The 17567-nt window shown below is 45.6% G+C and overlaps 1 protein-coding gene across 2 annotated transcripts in view; it reads right to left on the bottom strand.

Moving 5' to 3' along the window:
* Nucleotides 1–11522: 11522 nt before the first annotated feature.
* The window catches only part of SEPTIN10 (septin 10), a 69140-nt gene continuing 63095 nt past the window's right edge, over nucleotides 11523–17567 (bottom strand). Inside the window, exon 12 of one of the 2 annotated variants that reach the window (XM_073350838.2) lies at nucleotides 11523–11541. The gene's annotated coding sequence lies outside the window, so the exon portion shown is untranslated. The remainder of the gene's footprint in view (nucleotides 11542–17567) is intronic. The other variant, XR_012159731.2, reaches the window with a different exon arrangement.

The raw sequence follows: 17567 nt of genomic DNA, 5'->3' as shown, positions 1-17567 counted from the left end.
AACCTAGAAGAGCTTTATGATTTAAATGTCAAACTACTACTTCGGCAAATGAAAAAAAGGCCTGGAGTGCTGGGGGAAATATGCAATTTCTTGGTTGGGAAAAATGGCCACAGTCAAACTGAATATTTTGCAAAGGCTATTTTCTTATTTCAAAATCTTTCTGTGATTATCCCAGATAAAACCTTCGCAGAAATATAGAGGTTGTTAGAATTTATATGGAAGACAAAAAGACCAAGAGTGAGAGCAGGTACTTTGTACAGCCCCATTAAACACGGTGGAGTAGCTTGTTCGAAATATTCTATGGTACTATCAAGCCAGAGAGCTCAAAGCGCTAGTGACTTGGGGGTGCTCTAACCTAGACAAATGCTGGGTCTTTATTGAAGAAGAAAATTGCAGCAGTGTAAATATCACTAGGTTACCACAGATTAATAACAAAAAATCACACCTGCCAGAAATTTACACATATCCAGTTCTATGGGTTTGGGCTAGAAATAGAGAGAAGATCAGTTCTTTTCCCTTCCTAATGACACACAGTGCAAATAATCCAGATATTAACCCAAAATTGTGAACCAGAGAGCTTCAATGACTGGGAGAGCCAGGGAATATACACGGTTGGCCAGCTATTCATTAAATAAACTTTTCTAACATATTTAGAGATCAAAACTAACTTTAACTGACCAACTCTCCCCTGGTACCTATATTTTCCAGTCAGGCACTATGTTCAATACCAGGTTTACTAATGCGCCATCACGACGAGCCCACGCTCAGAAGGGACCCATTATGTTTGCCAGGTGTCCGGTTTTTGACCCAAAAGTCCGGCCAAAAAGTGGATCTGGCAGTGTCCAGTCAGCACTGGCAGTGTCCAGACTGGACAATAAAAGTCCAGTTCCAGGAGTAACTGCAATCAGCCTCCCCTCCAGGAGGGTGGGAAGAGCCGCTGCTGCCTGGAGGAGATGCAGCTCAGCTAGAGAGAGAAAAAAATGGCGCAGGGCAATAGGTACCGGCTCTGCACTGCCCTGAGGAGGATTCTGTGTGTATGTACACACACACCCCATGGGTTCCTACACTTATGTTTGGTGCAAGGCCCACAAAAGGTTCATCCAGCCCTGACTATGTTTCTCAACTTTTTAGAACAGTGGTTCTCAAAGCCGGTCCACCGCTTGTTCAGGGAAAGACTGTGGCGGGCCGGGCTGGTTTGTTTACCTGCTGCGTCCACAGGTTCAGCTGATCGCGGCTCCCACTGGCCGTGGTTCGCCGCTCCAGGCCAATGGGGGCTGTGGGAAGGGTGGCCAGCACATTCCTTGGCCTGCGCCGCTTCCCACGGCCCCCATTGGCCTGGAACGGTGAACCGCAGCAAGTGGAAGCTGCGATCGGCCGAACCTGCGGACACGGCAGGTAAACAAACTGGCCCGGCCCGCCACGGGCTTTCCCTGAAAAAGTGGTGGACCGGCTTTGAGAACCACTGTTCTAGAAAACCTGTTTTATACAGACGGCTAATTTTAATAGACAGCATCTGGTCGATAAGGAAACAAAAAAATTGTAACTAATTTATATTAATGTTTGCAGACAACTTTCCTAACCAAAAAAGAGTGTCCATATATGACAGCCTGGGAAAAGGATATGGTTGTACAAATTTCCCCAGAGGAATGGGGTTTGACCTGGAAAAAGAGGATCAGCAACCTCAGTCTATAGCACAACAGAAAATTTCTTTAAGATACTGTTTCAGTGATACCTCACACCAGTCAGGTTAAATACATAGACTGAATGGGGATAAATGTTGGAGAAATTGTGGTGAAAGAGGAGATTTTATGCCTATATGGTGGACATGTCCAGTCATTAAAGAGTACTGGGATGCAATCCGTAACCAAGTATCACAAATTGTTGGATATTTATTACCAAATAATCCTTTGGTAATTCTTCTGGGGCTTCCTAGTGGAGTTGGTCACATAAAAGTAAATGAAGAAGAATTAATCTCATCTGCTAGTAGAGGTTTGGCTGTTGGTAGCCTCTCATTGGAAAAAGAAAAACAGCCCAACCATTGAGGAATGATTCAAAAAAGTATGAGAGGTTTTGGTTATGGAAAAATCAACAGAACAATCACATACCCAGCAAAATAGACATAGGACAGATAGCTACTTCTATATTTGGTTACCTTTAATAGGGTATTCAGACAAAGTACATTAACCTGCAAAAAAACCCAGCATACCTGTCCAATTGTTTCTAATATTAACATTTAGTAGCTCTACCTGGTCTGTGGAATATGTGTACATAGAGATTTCATTCAATTTAATAAAATCACTAGAAATGGCATAGGTGTTGTAATGATGCTCATTCTTTAATACGGTAATGCTATATCCTGCATAATGTCCCTTTAAACAAAAGCTCACGGTTGTAATGATTGTTTTGTTTCTGATATTTACATGGCAAGGATCTGTAAACTTGTTAAAACTTTCTAAATAAATAGTAAAACCCAAACACCACAATTCTCTCTCTTTGGAACGAAGTTAAAGGGAACTCATTTGAGTACTGCACTAAATAAAAAACAAACAAGATGAATGTATACCACTGTATAGCAAATCACTTCACAGGGGCAGGTTTGCTACTTTCAGCATAATGTGTGGCGGTGAGTCCTATACTGCCGCAAAAGCTGGTATAACATACTGGCGATGTATTTAAGCACACATAAGGCACAGTCAGCTCTGTATTACCTCTGGGCCTGAAGATTCCAGGCCCTGTCAGAATTTGGGCCTTATCCCACTGAAGACAGTACTGTTGTCATGGCTATAGGGTGAACTGTGACTTAAACCCATTTTAGTCCCCCCCGAGTGCAGGCCTCAGGTGATTCTGGAGGGAAGCATGCAGCCCCATCACTCTTAGACAGGATACCTAGGCTGCAGCCCTCTGGCTCCCAGCTGTATTAATAATAGGTCAGACTTGCTTATGGTACCTGTATAAGTTTCACTTTGGAAGCTGGTGACACCAGAAGTTTGCAGTGACACAGAAACAGCACTTTCCAAAGCAAAGCATTACTAATTCATTCCTCAAAGGTACAAAGCAAGTAGAGCAAAGGCAAGTCTCCTCAGCCCAGTTACCTTAATCGCTGGGAGGGAGAAACAAACTGCTCTTACAACCTCTCTCCCTCTGTGTCAGTTTGCCAGGCTGTCAGCTTTGCACTCACACACCCTGGGCAGCTTTACCCAGCTCGCCTATATCTCCTTCATCTTCTAGGGTCTTTCAGATTTTTAGGAGAATTGTGTAGTACGGTTGTCACTAAAACATGCTGTAGGTTGGGGAATCAGCCAGATGTTAGCTCCCCAGAGGCAACAGCAAGGAAAGTAACCAACACCTGGGTGGGGTGTCAAACAACCCATCAACAGCCATTGTCCAGCAAGGGAGCTACAATGGAATGACTCACCTGCATGAGGCCACACCAGGGGAATGCTCAACCTTGCGTGGAGATGCTCAGTGATGCTCACTTGACTCTGAAGGGGTCCAAAGCCAAGAAGGAGGAAAGGACATGATAAAAGGAAGAGACATTTGCCATGTTCTTCCTCTCTCTCCTCTACTTCTACAGACACCACACCAAGCAACTGAAGTGCTGATCAAAGGGGAGAGCCTGGTTGAAGAGCAACCAGCCAGCCTGTGGTGAGATGCATCTAAGTTGGTAAGGGCATTGAAAGTGTTAAGATCAGCTTAGAATGCATTTTGCTTTTATTTCATTTGACCAAATCTGACTTGTTATGTTTTGACTTATAATCACTTAAAATCTATCTTTATAGTTAATAAATCTGTTTGTTTATTCTGTTTGAAGCAGTGTGTTTGGTTTGAAACATGCCAGAAACTCCCCTTGGGATAACAAGCCTGGTACATATCAATTTCTTTGTTAAATTGATGAACTCATATAAGCTTGCAGCATCCAGCCAGCATAACTGGACACTGCAAGACGGAGGTTCCTAGGGTTGTGTCTGGGACTGGAGATATTGGCTAGTGTCATTCGGTTGCACAATCCAAGGAGCAGCTTACATGCCGGAGGCTGTATGTGAACAGCCCAGGAGTGGGGGGTTCTCACAGCGGACCAGGGTAAGGCTGGTTCCCAGAGTCAAGGATTGGAGTGGCCTAGCAGATCACTGGTCCAGATAACACCAGAGGGGAATGTCACACCGGTCAAAAAGGGACCCCAGAGACTGCTGACCAGGCCATTAAAAGTCCGGTTGGTGGCACAGCAGGGCTAAGGTAGGCTCCCTACCTGCCCTGGCTCCATGCAGCTCCCAGAAACAATGGCATGTCCCTCCTCCGGCTCCTATGCATGGGGCAGCCAGGGGGCTCCACACACTTGCCCATCCCAGGCGCCAGTTCCGCAGCTCCCATTGGCCAGGAAATGCAGCCAGTGGGAGATATGGGGGCAGCGCCTGCAGACAGGGCAGCATGCAAAGCTTCCTGGCTGTGCCTCCATGTAGGAACTGGAGAGGGAACATGCCCCTGCTTCTGGGAGCTGTTTGAGAGGAGTTCCACCTGGAGCCCTCACCCCCCCACCCTGCACCCCAACCCCCTGCCCCAGCCCTGATTCTCCTCCTGTCCCCAAACCCCTTGGTCTCAGCCTGGAGCACCCTCCTATACCCCAAACCTGTCATCTGCAGCCCCATCCCAGAGTCTGCATCCCCAGCCAGAGCCCTCCCGGCCTCCCGCACCCCTGAACCAGCCCAGTGAACATGCATGAGTGACAGGGGGATGGAGTGAGTGTGGGTGGGGTATTGGAGAAGGGGCAGAGCAAGGGCAGGGCCTCAGAGGAGGAGCGTGGTAGGGGGTGGGGTAAGGCTCTTCAGTTTTGTGTAAGTAGAGTAGAAAGTTGGCAGCACAACTAATGAGGAAGTGAGGAAGCTAGAAGGTCCCATCCTCCATGTGAGCTGGAGCTGCCTGGGCCAGAGGGGGCCAAGCTCAGGAGAGAGGAGGAGCCCAAACTGAGCTGGGAGCAGAGCCACGCTGGCCAGAGCCAGAGAAAACCAGAGAAGCAGCCCAGAGAGCAGATCTGTGCTGGGAGGAGAGCTGCAGCCACCAGAGCCAGAGGAGCAGCCCAGGGAGCTGGAGGCAGAGCAGCAGCCGTGCTGAGGCAGAGTGAAGATGGGGCTGGAGCTGGAGCAGTCCAGAGCTGGGTGTGGTGAGCAGCTGGGGAGACCGAGGGGGACCCTGGGCAGCGGGCCCAGCACAGGGAGACGACCCCCAGCCAAGAGGCCTTGCAGGCCAAACTTGGAGGGGGATCATAACCATAATGCTGGGGGGGAGGGGGCAGGGGGGAGGTGATGCTGGGAAGAAGGGTCCTGCCACTTAGAGCCTGAGAGCGTGTAGCCACCACCAGAGCAAGTGTCTGACCCGCAGCATCTGTGCAGCACAGCCAGGGCCTGAGAAGGAGGCCTGGGACTTGTGAGGAACAGACTGTGAACTGCCCTGACATTCCAGAGACGCTGGTTGTGATGTCCCTGTGCCACAGATGGGCTTATGTGTTTTCCTTTAACCTTTCCCATATTGTCCTCTTTTTTTTTTTTAAATTGAGTGCTGTTTAATAAATTGTATTTGCTTGAACTATATGTAGTGGTCAGGTTTCAGAGTAACAGCCATGTTAGTCTGTATTCGCAAAAAGAAAAGGAGTACTTGTGGCACCTTAGAGGTCAGTGGATCAGGGAAGCGTCCAGTGAAGAGAGAGCACCCCAGAGTGGGGACACCCTAGCCCCTGTCCTAAGTGACCATGAAAGGATTGGGGGTCGAGCCCCCCAGGAATCCTGGGCCCAATCTTTTTGGGGTTACAAGGACTCTGCCACACAGGAGAGTGGAAGGGGAGCCCTTGAGGTCAGGCAGGCCTCTGGGTAAAGGAAGGGGAGGCGAGGACTCAGATCCTTTCGCTAGTCAATTCCATCGGGGTAGTGTCTAAGCCAGGGGTGGGCAAACTTTTTGGCCTGAGGGCCACATCTGCGTGGGGAAACTGTATGCAGAGCCATGAATGTAGGGCTGGGGCAGAGGGTTGGGGTGCAGAATGGAGTACGGGGTGTGGGAGGGATGCAGGGTGCAGGAAGGGGCTCAGGACAAGGGGTTGGGGTGCAGGAGGGGGCTCAAGGCAGGGTGTAGGGGGCTCAAGGCAGGGGGTGGGGTGTGGGCTGCAGGAGGTGCTCAGGACGCAGGCTCTGGCCCAGCACCGCTTACCTCGAGTGGCTCCAGGGTGGCAGCAGCATGCAGCAGGGCTAAGGTAGGCTCCCTGCCTGCCCTCGCCCTGCGCCACTCCTGGAAATGGCCAGCATATCCGGCAGTGGCTCCTGGGGGTGGGGTGGGACAGGAGGCTCTGCCATGCGCAGCCCTCGCCTGTGGGTACCACCCCTGAAGCTCCCATTGGCCACGGTTCCCCATTCTCCGCCAATGGGAGCTGCGGGCGGCGGTGCCTGCAGGTGAGGGCAGCACACGGAGCCCTCTGCCCACCCTTCCCCCGGGGGCCACGGGCATGTGGTGCCAGCCGCTTCTGGGAGGGCGCGGGGCCAGGGCAGGCAGGGAGCCTGCCTTAGACCTGCTGCAACACGGGGCTGGCAATCCTGCTGGCCATAGTTTGCCCTCCCCTGGTCTAAGCCAAGAAAGTTCCCCACAATAGCAGGACCAACCCCCCACTTACACTTGGAAAGAGTAAAAGATTCTAGCTTAAATAAAAGCAGATAGGGGGTATGCCCCAATAAACAGCTTTTCCCTTGTTTCCTCCAGGCATCTTAATTTGGTCAGTGTTTTATCTTTCCCAATTGGTTCCTCAAACAACCTCCTTTGATTTAACTCCCAGCAGGCAGGCAGGTTAGTATCAGAGAACCTGAGGGGATATGACAGTCATACATAAAAAAAAAGCCTGGCTCTCTCCTTCTCCACAGCTGTGGTATGGGGATGCAGTGCTGTTAGACAACTCGGGGGACAAAGAACTTTGCCCACCATTTCTATGTCAAGTCCATGGCTCAGCAAAGGACACTCACATTAGACCTCATTAGTTATAAAACACCATAGTTAAATGGCTACAAAGTGATTTATTTTGTTATTAGTCTTATCTTGCTTTCTAAAGCTGACTCAGTTCCTAAAATATATTAGGTTTGGCACGTTCATTCGTGTCTCCCTATTTGATTAAACTAAACGATTCTCTTTGGGGACAGAAGAATTTCTTTCTTCAAACTTGTTTAAGTTTATTCAGGGGATTTTTCTCTGCGACTGTCTCTTTTACTGAAAAACAAACAACAAACAAAAAACAAGATTTTTTTCCTGTAAATCAGACATTGTGAGCATTTTCTTTCCTGATGCCTTTGCTAGTTTTGGAATTTAAACAGTTCTTCTCTATTTAAGATCCCAGACATTTATAAAATTATAAACGACCCACACTTGGAATTCAAGAGCGGAGCAGACAGACACCAAATGAGGGACAGTCCCTCATATCAATCAATCTGCTGCATTTCTCCAGGCAATATCTGAGATATAGTGTGCACAAAAGGCTGCCATGTGACTCCTGACTACCCAGGGAGCTATCATTTTCAATTAAGAATAAAGCCTCTGGCAGCCAATGAAGGCAGTAGAAAAACTGAACACTGTTAGGGCAAAATTTAGTTTCATTGTGGTTTGACATAGATTAGATTTTTCTTTTCTCTTTTCACACCATGAGTTCCTCTATCATCAGACAGGAGTAAACTTTGCAGCAAAGCCTTCCGTTATGGGCTGAGTATAATTCTAATTGAATAGAGAAAACCTGAAAATAAAAACACCAAACTGTTCAAAGTGAAAGATCTTTGCAATTAGCTTGAAATTACCCTTCTTTCTGGCCACAGCTCAGTAATTTGAACATAAATGCTGTCACCTTCTGATGTTCAAAGCAGCAACACCAGTAATCACATACTGATGTAAAAATATTGCCTTTTCTTTTAAGACAGGCACCATATTGATGTCAGTCCTTTTAACACCTAGTTGTTGTTTGGTTCTGAATTGTACAAGCACAGATTAAAATAAATAAATAAATCCCTCCTCTTTGGCTACTGGTTTCTTCCTTCAAAGACAGCAAACAATGGAACAGTACATTTGCAAAGTGCAGGAGGGCACACTGCCAGCTCTATATCTGACTTAATAAAATTATGGCAAACCTAATATGTTACCCTGAACTCATCTCTTTAATGTCCCACTTAAATATCATCATATCCTAATAAATGTAACTCAGTTTTCCCAGTGATTAATATCTGAAAATCGGATGTATTATGTACATACCTTCCTTAAAGAGGCATTGCCAGCTTCATATGTTTTTTAAATTGAGTACTTTTTTGTTTAGTCTCTTACGTCAGATCAGCCTTTAAAACAACGTTATGCATTTTCTTTTCCCCCCATATCTTATAAAAAATGTCAAGATAGTTTCCGTTCCTCTGTTGATGTTTATCTAGGGGTCTTTTCAGCAAGGGAGAAACTGATTAGAGCTCCGGCCCTACAAAGACTTGTGCTTAACTTTTCACACATTAATACTTTAATTGAAGTTTCCTTTCCTGACAAATTACTCACGTATGTACATATTTGCAAACTCAGGCCCTAAAGCATTGTGGGGGGGAATAAAAATAACTATGAACAAAGCGCTATCAAACACACAATATAAACAAATGTGGGTGGGGGGGTTGAGATACTTTTCCCCACTAATTTTTTTTTTCATTTCTAATACTTGCAGGTGTTACTTGCAATGGCAAGTACAAAATTTTCAGCCAGACAGATGATTTTCAAGTGGATAGTGTCCCTTTGAATTGGAACCCTGTAATGTCTCCTGCAAGTAGCAGGAATAGCTTGTTTGATACAGAGAGGGTTAGTCCCGCCTATCCCACTGATGGGGCCACCAAGTTCAGTGCTCTTGTGGCTGAGAGAGCAAGTGAATAGATGCTTTTGTAGTGTAAGTAGAAGTCAGATCTACTATTGCTGACCTTCCCCCTTTCCACGAGACTCAGTGTATCACATGTCTGCTGTGCTCAGCTTCTAGGAGACAAGCTATCAGGACATTTTTGAGGTTACATTCCTATTTCTGTGTATATGTACTGACAGAACCTCTATGTTGTATTTCAGAGCAGTTTCATTAAGTAGTGATGGTAGTGGGAGGTAAAACAGAGAGGGGGAATTAGATCAACCACTGAGCTGGTGCATAGCGTTTGAGTAATAGTCTGCATCAGCAGGGCTCTGCGAGCGAGACTCACTAACAACACAGCTTGTCCCTACATCTGGATGGTGCTACAGCTTTTAGAACTAATACACCAATTACCAAAGGGGCAGAAGGTGGGATAAAAAATTGAAGTGTGTGTGGGGGGAGATAAAGACTCATACTATAGAAGAGAAGCAAATATGGGTTGTTTGTTGCACTGTGCCAATAAACCTTGTAGGCAATGGGGCAGGACTTGCAAATAACTTAGGAGTTGTTTCCATCTGGAGAAGGATTTTTCTTAAGAGATATAATCAGAGAATCGTGGTGACTGTGTTTTTTAGCTATCAGAAGCACATTCTCATCTTGTTTTGTTATTGAAGACATTGGTCTTTCTATGGTTGATAATGGGTGGCCAGCTTCTAACTGACCTCAGTTTTTACTCTTTTTTTCCCCTAACAAAATACCTTGGTTTTCACCAAAACAAAAACCTCTTGCCACCTGGAAATTTCAAATGCAGGCTCGTGTCACCTCATAGGATGGTTTTTGGTTTTTGAAATTTTAAGACAAGCTAGAGTGAATATTTTGGAGATATGATGGCTCACAAAGTGAGGTGGATCTCACTCCTGGAACATTTTTCTAACTGTTCTTAGACTGTATATATCTCCAAGATATGTTGGCCTAGAAAGATCAGATTCTGTTTTACTCAGCTGCTTTTGATGCGAAGTGGTACCTTCCATATTTGGTGGGGGAGGGGATTCATTTCTGCATACATTATGAAGTGTGTATCAGGACCATGCGTGTGCTTTAGCTCTGTTTTCAGGGTTTTTAGTAGCACCCATCACTGCACTATTTAAAAGGTCTGTGCTCTGCAAAATGGGCTTGGCTCCAGCAACCTATGCAGCCCCATCAAGTCCCTAAACTCTAGGGGGTTCTCTGCTCTCCCCTAGCTCAGTCTCGTTTGGGTCAGACACACTTTTTCAAGTCTTGGCACATGATTTTGGTGGACTTCCTAAAGCTCACAGACGCTCCTGAAAATTATAGAAGGGCTGTAGCCCAGCAAAGCTGGAGAAGTTGGGGAGAGAAGAATCAAGCTGTGTAGCCTGGTGTGCAAAGGAAAAATGTCAGGTAGGCCAGTTGGAAATCTATAACTCAGTTGATAGGAGACTAGACATCCCCCTCATTTCCTCACCACAGGCAGTCCCTAATCCAATTGTCTGATCCATATTAATTGTCAAATGCCACAGGGTACTAGGACCAGAGGGAGTCTAGGAACTTTGCAGGGTCCCTAGCTCCCCAGCTGGTTCCCCCTTCAAGTGAGCTCCTCTCAACCCCTTGCATCCCTGCCAGCAGGCGCCACAGCTTGATACCTGCTCTTCATCCCTACAGACCTTTGTCGCTCTGCAGGAACCCTACATCCTTACAGTCTTTATAAAATACACAAGAAAACTCACAAACGACAGAGCAGCACTGCTGTGAAAACACCCAACAATTATGAAAATACAGGTAGCATAACACAAAACTCACAGATTCATAGCGTTTAAGGCCAGAAGGGACTGGATCATGTAGTTTGACCTTCTATATATCACAGGCAATTAAATTTCACCCAGCTACCAGTGTATGGAGTGTGAGGTAAAAGCACATCTCCCAGAAAGCCATCCAATCTTGATCTTATGAGGTCAAGAATTGAAGAATCCACCACTTCTCTTGCCACTTTGTCCCAAGAGTTAATCTCCCTTGAGTTTAAAAAAAAATGTGCCTAATCCCTAACTTGAATTTTTCTGGCTTCGGCTTCCAGACATTGGTTCTTGTTATGACTTTTGCTGCTAGACTAAAGAGCCCTTTAGGACCAGATATTTTTATCCCCATAAAGGCACTTATGCACACTCTCAGTTTTGTTTTTGAGAAGCCAGACAGAGCACTTTAAGTCTCTCACTGTAAAACTAACTCTCTTCCTCCCCAGCTTCCAGACTGGGAATTATCGAATGTTACATGTCAATTGGCAAAGCTATGAAGGAGCACACTGAATGAAGGAGTATTGGAAAAGGGTTTTATTTATTGTTTGCCTGTGGGGTGAAGAAACACTGACATAAATATATACATGTGGCTATAAAATCACCCACAACCCTGTAGACTTGGGCTTGAAGACTCACTGCCCCGGGCTGCTGCTTGCTGCGCTGACATACCCACAGGGAACCTTCAGCTGAGCAGGGAACTGAGGCCTAGTCTCCCATTTCCCAGGTTAGCACCTAACCGTGGGCCATCCTTCCTCTCACTGGGCCATCCTTCTTCTACTTTCACATTCCACCCTCACATGCTTTCAGATCGTTGTCCATAACCATTGACCCATGTGTGGTCACCTTCAGGCAAATGCATAAGGTCTGAAAGAGAACAGGAGTTTATTAAACCGATGTAAAGTCAGACAAACTAACCCTCAATCTAGCCTAGATTTAGGGACATGTTTAATTGGACACACTGTGAGTAGTCCCAGTGCGTAAAGAAAGTTAAATACATGCCTGCGTCTGTGCAGACCAGGGCCTTAGATGCAGTGTAAAAGCCTAACGTGCTTTAGGAACCTAAATCCTATTGACTTCATATTGCTTGAGGGTCCTAGATTCTAGTTATTCTGTGGGCAGTGACACAGCAGAGCTAAAGTTGTTTGTGAGACCTTAACTGTGAAGTTTTCACACTTTTTTTTTTTAAAGAATGGAACTAGTCTTCAAGCTTAACAACAACTTAAGAAAAGTCCCTATTTCGTTTACATTGGGATAGTGCCCTTGAGCCCCACGCACGGGCAGGGCTGAACAGTGCTTGGCACTGCACAAGCACAGACACTGTACAAAGAGGCAGCTGTTGAGAAATACGGACCTGCCCATAACGTTTAGACTGTACCTTGGCTGGCTGGAACTACTTCACTGCAATGGAGTCAGACACGGTGTTCCTCCAACCAACTCCCCCTGACTAGATGAGGATGCATATCAAAACATTCTTATTTTATATCCATGGTGTTAAAGGATTATTTGGATACATTTATTCATATAGAAATGTCTGATATTGCTTAGCTATGAAACATCGCTCTCTTAAACAATTAGAAAAAACAGAGCTAATTTTTTTTTTAGCTCTTATAACCAATAAAATTCTTGTTAAAAAAAGGGACTCTATTCAAAACAGTACTGACTGTGTGAGTCACCAGTGAGATTACAATTACACCGCCAAATAAATATGCACTAGTAACTAACCTTTAAGCATAAATAAAATGCTACGTGCTCCCTCTTGTATTAACAGATACTAACAGACTCTTACCCCTGTCCCCTACTACATGTCCAAAGCGTTAAACATATGGAAGGATAAGGAAAGAATAAGATAGTTGAGTTAGGAGAATGTGTCCTGGCAGGTGCTGCAGGGATTTGTGTTAGGCCATGATTTTTATTCTTCTAGAAAATGGGGCCTACAGCTCTTTTAATTTGGAACCAATACTGAACTGGGATGTGTTATGAACACAAGAGAGAACAGAGGAATAATACAAAGGGACCTGGAAAGTTTAAAAATACTCTATGAACAGGACATTTTCAACCTTGGAAAGATGCAAGCCAGTACATTGGGGAAAATAATCTAAAACACAGACATTCCGTGAGGGAAAAAGTAATAGACAAAATGAACCTTTTAAAGGCAACAAATGAAAAAGGAGCTCACAATGCGGTGACCCCCCCCCCCCCCGCCAAAAAAGCCAGTGCAATTTCTAGCTACATAGAGTCATCACAACATGGAGCAAAAGTCATAGTCCTTTCTATACTGCTCTGTATACACCTACAAACCACATGCAGTTCTGAGAACCAGATGGATGGTGAACAAGATAGAGAGAATCCAGAGAAAAATGATAAATGGACTAGTGGGGCTGATACATGAAGAAAGACTAAGCTATGTGTAACCCTTCTGACACCATGAGTAAAAGACCCACCCCCAAGTAAGTTGGGCAGTGTCCTTTTCCCCTCAAGTTCTTAAGTCCAGCAACCCAAAAGTCCCTTTCACATGCCTGACCCTTCTCTGCACCCCACTCACAGTGGCTGTCCTTGGTTAGTGCAGACCCAGAGTTCAGAGTTTCCCTCCCCCAGGTACTCACTCTGCTGCTCAGGCACTTGCTTGCCACCCCTCTCTGCCAGCTGCCCTGCCGGCCGCCTGCTCACTACTCATACCACACCTCTCCACCAGCCGCCCTGCTGGTGGCTCATTGCACCTCTCTGCCACACCAGCCACTCATTCACCAGCTGATTGTTAGTTGCCTTCTACTGCGACCTCCGCACATCAGCCTCTTAGTAAATTTCAGCTCCTTGCAGGCTGGGCAGAAACACTGTCCCATCTCAAGTGATTTCAGCTCTCATTGATTTTTACCTCTTTGCAGGCTGGGCAGAAACACAACCCTACCACAGCTGATTTCAGCTCTGATTGGACTTTTAACATAACAAAGAGGCTCCTAATGAAGACTATTTAGCTCTATTCTTTGAGCAGTGGAGAGGAACAGGTTAAACCAGTCTAGGGAGACCACCTTGAGGGTGTGCAGCCTCCTTACTAGGGACACCTGTGTCAACCCCCCCGCTTCACATGGCTCTGACATTCGAGCCCCTGCTTAACGAGATTCTTTCAACTGAGGGTGGCCTCCCTCATTGGGACAAGTTAAGTACCATCCTCCTTTCCTGCATTACTACAATAATTACAACATTTGTAACCACATTTCACTATCCCTGCATTCAGTACCAAGGTCATTTGTACTAAACACCAACCAAAGTTGATCCTTTGACACAGCTGTGTGTGATGAATATGTAAACAGAGAAGGAGCAAACTGTATTTACATAAACACACCAATAGTCTCTTCCCCTCCCAGATGTCAGGGAAGCATTCATTCAGACCCTGCTTACAAATGCATTTATCGCCTGGCTCAGTGACAATAGTGTGTGGGAGGGAGGGAGGGTGGGAGGGAGGAATATAGCTGTTTACACCAAGGGTATCCAAATTTTAGTACTGAGGGGCAATTTGTCATATGGGCAATTTACCAGGAGCCTGAAGGTTGTATTTAATTTACATATAATTTAAATACTTTTTAAATAAAAAAAATTACTGTACCCAATCACAATACACATGCATTTCTCTGCATCTTTTGAGAAAGACTAATAAAAATTGCTGAGTTCACCACCAATGAAAACCTGCAGTTGGTCAGCTTTGCCCTCACCCCACATTTACAGGAAATAAATGTCACCACAGAGGCTAGCCGCATGCTACACTTCAGGCAATGCCGCTCCCCATGTCTGTGGAGGAAGAGGTATTGCAGCCCCAAGAGGTACAACTGGTGCTAGTGGGAAAGGCAAAATAAGGCTAAACAATGCCACCCACTAAGAATTATTAGGCTGTGGAGCACTTGCTTAAGAGAAGAGTAGGAATCTCCATGGCTTTGGAATTGGGGCCCAGGCATACCCTTTGTGAATAACAGAGAGAGAACATGCTATATGCAGTTCTGGTCTGCACCTCCTGGAGCACCGTGAGTGCCCTCCACCATAGCTTTGTGGGCTTGTCAGGAAGAGAGCAGAGCCAGGAAGTGGAGGAGCACAGGAAGAACTATTTGTCATAGAACTGTCCCTTGCTCAGCTCTCAGATCTCTGAATGGAAATCCAGAAGACAGGTTAATAGAGATCAAAGCTACATTAACTACCTTGAGTCCCCTCTGTGGCTACAGCTGAGAAAATAAAGTAGGGCCCAGCCATTGCTAGTACCGGTCCTGCTGGGCAATAAGAGGCAGCAGAAGAGTCATCCATCCTGATGACCCATGCTTCTACAACACGGTGGATTAATGCGTGGGCCCATGGGCTCTGTGCCCAGGGGCCCTGGCCAATTTGGGGGCCCCTACAGGAGCGCTGGAACCTGGGTAGAAGTTGGGGGCCATTGGTACTAGAACTTTGGCCCCGCCCCCTGCTTCTTCTCTTCCCCCTGGGGCCCTGCTCCCTGGCCAGGCCAGAAGCCAGAACCAAGCCATGGTAGGAGCCACCCATGGAGCCTGGGTCACTATGCGGAGCCACAGACCCTCCACCTGCCCTGGGAGGGGGGCCAGAGAGCCTGAGAACAGCCCCTGGCCTGTGTCCCACCCCCTAGGGAGTGCCACCCAGGGCAGGTGGAGGGTCCAGGGTTCCGCACAGTGGCCCGGGCTCCCTGGGTGGCGGCTCTTACCACATCCCAGCTCCAGCTTCTGTCCTGGCCGGGGGCCGAGCCTCGTGGGCAGCGGAGAAACAGAGGGCAAGGCCCTGTGGCGAGGGAGGTGTGGGGGGCCCAAACTTTCTTTTTGCCCAGGGCCCCAATAAATCTAAATTCACCTCTGCTTCTACAGCTCTTGGGCGGGGGGAGAATCCCTTCTCCTTGAGTGTCTCTAGGATTTGCTGTGGTGGGAGATCCCACCTTCTGTGCACTCCAAAGGACCCAACACCCCACCACCAGAAGAAACTATGGCAGAAATCTCATAGTGAGAAATCTTAAGGAGTTCTTCTGTCCCTATGGCTGTCTTCTGTGGAGCTGCAGGAGAGAGAGAGTTCCTATTTGCAAAACTAGACTTGACAAAGGTCTACAGAATATAGTACAAGGAAGAAGCTTGCAGTCGCATGATGGCAGGCAGATACGGTATGTCTTTTTAATCTCCAGCTTCCATGATGAATGCAACAGGGCAGAGAGATTAGGTAAGGAGTTCTTATTTTAAGGAATATTTTTATTGTGAGAGCCAGTAAATATATTACAAAAAAATCATTCCTTTGGACTGAAGCAATATGTACTTTCAACCTCAAGGGTTAAAAATCCTCACAAGAATATTTACTTACCAAATAAACAATCATTAAAAAGATGAAAAAAAATCACAGTTTTTCAGAAATTCACAAAAATTCACAGAAATTCAAAGAAATTCAAACTCTGAAAGTTTGAAAGAGCACAGTCAAGGTTATCTAAAACCTCAACTTACTTGAAGTCTTTCAGATAATCTTTTTATAGCTATGAGATGACAGAAAAAATTAGAAGTTTCAAACTGATTAACACCTGTCAGGGTCCCCTCCCCACTCTGAACTCTAGGGTACAGACGTGGGGACCCACATGAGAGACCCCCTAATCTTATTTCTACCAGCTTAGGTTAAAAACTCCCCAAGGCACAAATTCTCCCTTGTACCTTGGATTAGGTAACGCTGCCACCACCAAGTGGTTTAGACAAACTCAGGGAAAGGACCACTTGGAGTTCCTACTTCCCCCTAATATTCCCCCCACACCGCCTTTCCTGGGGAGGCTTGAGAATAAACAAGATGAGCACAGATCAACCTTGGGGTTTTTTTAGGACACTAAAAAAAAAAACCTAATCAGATTCTAAAAGAAACAGAATTTTATTAGAAAGAAGAAAGGTAAAAGAAGCACCTCTGCAAAATTAGAATGGAAGATAATCTTACAGGGCAATCAGATTCAAAAACACAGAGGCTTTCCCTCTCAGCCAAACTTTAAAGTTACAAAAAGAAAACCAAGAATACACCTTCCTCTCAGCACAGAGAAAATCACAAGCCAAAACAAAAATAAGCTAATGCATTCCCTTGCTAGTACTTACTGATTCTAATGGAGTTGGATTGCTTGCTTCCTTGATCTGTGTCAGGCAAGCACACAGAACAGACAAACCAAAAACCTCCTTCCCCCGCCACCGCAATTTGAAAGTATCTTGTCCTCTTATTGGTCCTTTTGTTCAGGTTACCTGAGCTTCTTAACCCTTTACAGGTAAAAGGATTTTATGCCTCTGGCCAGGGGGGATTTTATAGTACTGTATACAGGAAGGTTGTTACCCTTCCCTTTATATTTATGACAACACCTATGTCCCTTAATTTAAAAATGGCTTGTCTGAATAAACCTCACATTCTGAAGATAGTGACTCAACTTCCCCATTGAGTAGCTACTGCCACTCCACAATCATACAGAGAAAAGCTGGGAATAAACATACACAACCTGTGATTTTTGTGGTTTTTTGCTGCTCTCCATCCTCTAGGCAGTATTTAATCAGTACCTTTGGATAAGGATCTAACTTTTTATTTTATATTACATGCCACTGATTCATTCAGGCCACCTCACTTTTACTGGGATTTCAAATTGCCTGAAGGGTTTTGCTTTTCAATTGCTTCTAATAAGAATAAAATTGTAACCGCCCTTTGTTTTTTGTTTGATAAATTGGGATAAATACACAAAACTGGTTTAACAATTACATATAATTGCTGGTTTATATGGTGATACAGCTACACAAGAAGTAGCATTTCTAGAGTGATTATTTAGCATCATCTGCTGGTGACTGTTAGGAACATGCCAATTGTAAATGGAGGAGAAAAGATTTTTGTTTGAGATTCAAAGGGAAGTGAAA

This window comes from Lepidochelys kempii, chromosome 1 (assembly GCF_965140285.1).
Source record: "Lepidochelys kempii isolate rLepKem1 chromosome 1, rLepKem1.hap1, whole genome shotgun sequence".
Classification (NCBI taxonomy): Eukaryota; Metazoa; Chordata; order Testudines; family Cheloniidae; genus Lepidochelys; species Lepidochelys kempii.
The sequence above is the reverse complement of the archived record's forward strand: the minus strand, read 5'-3'. Positions and strand labels throughout refer to the sequence as shown.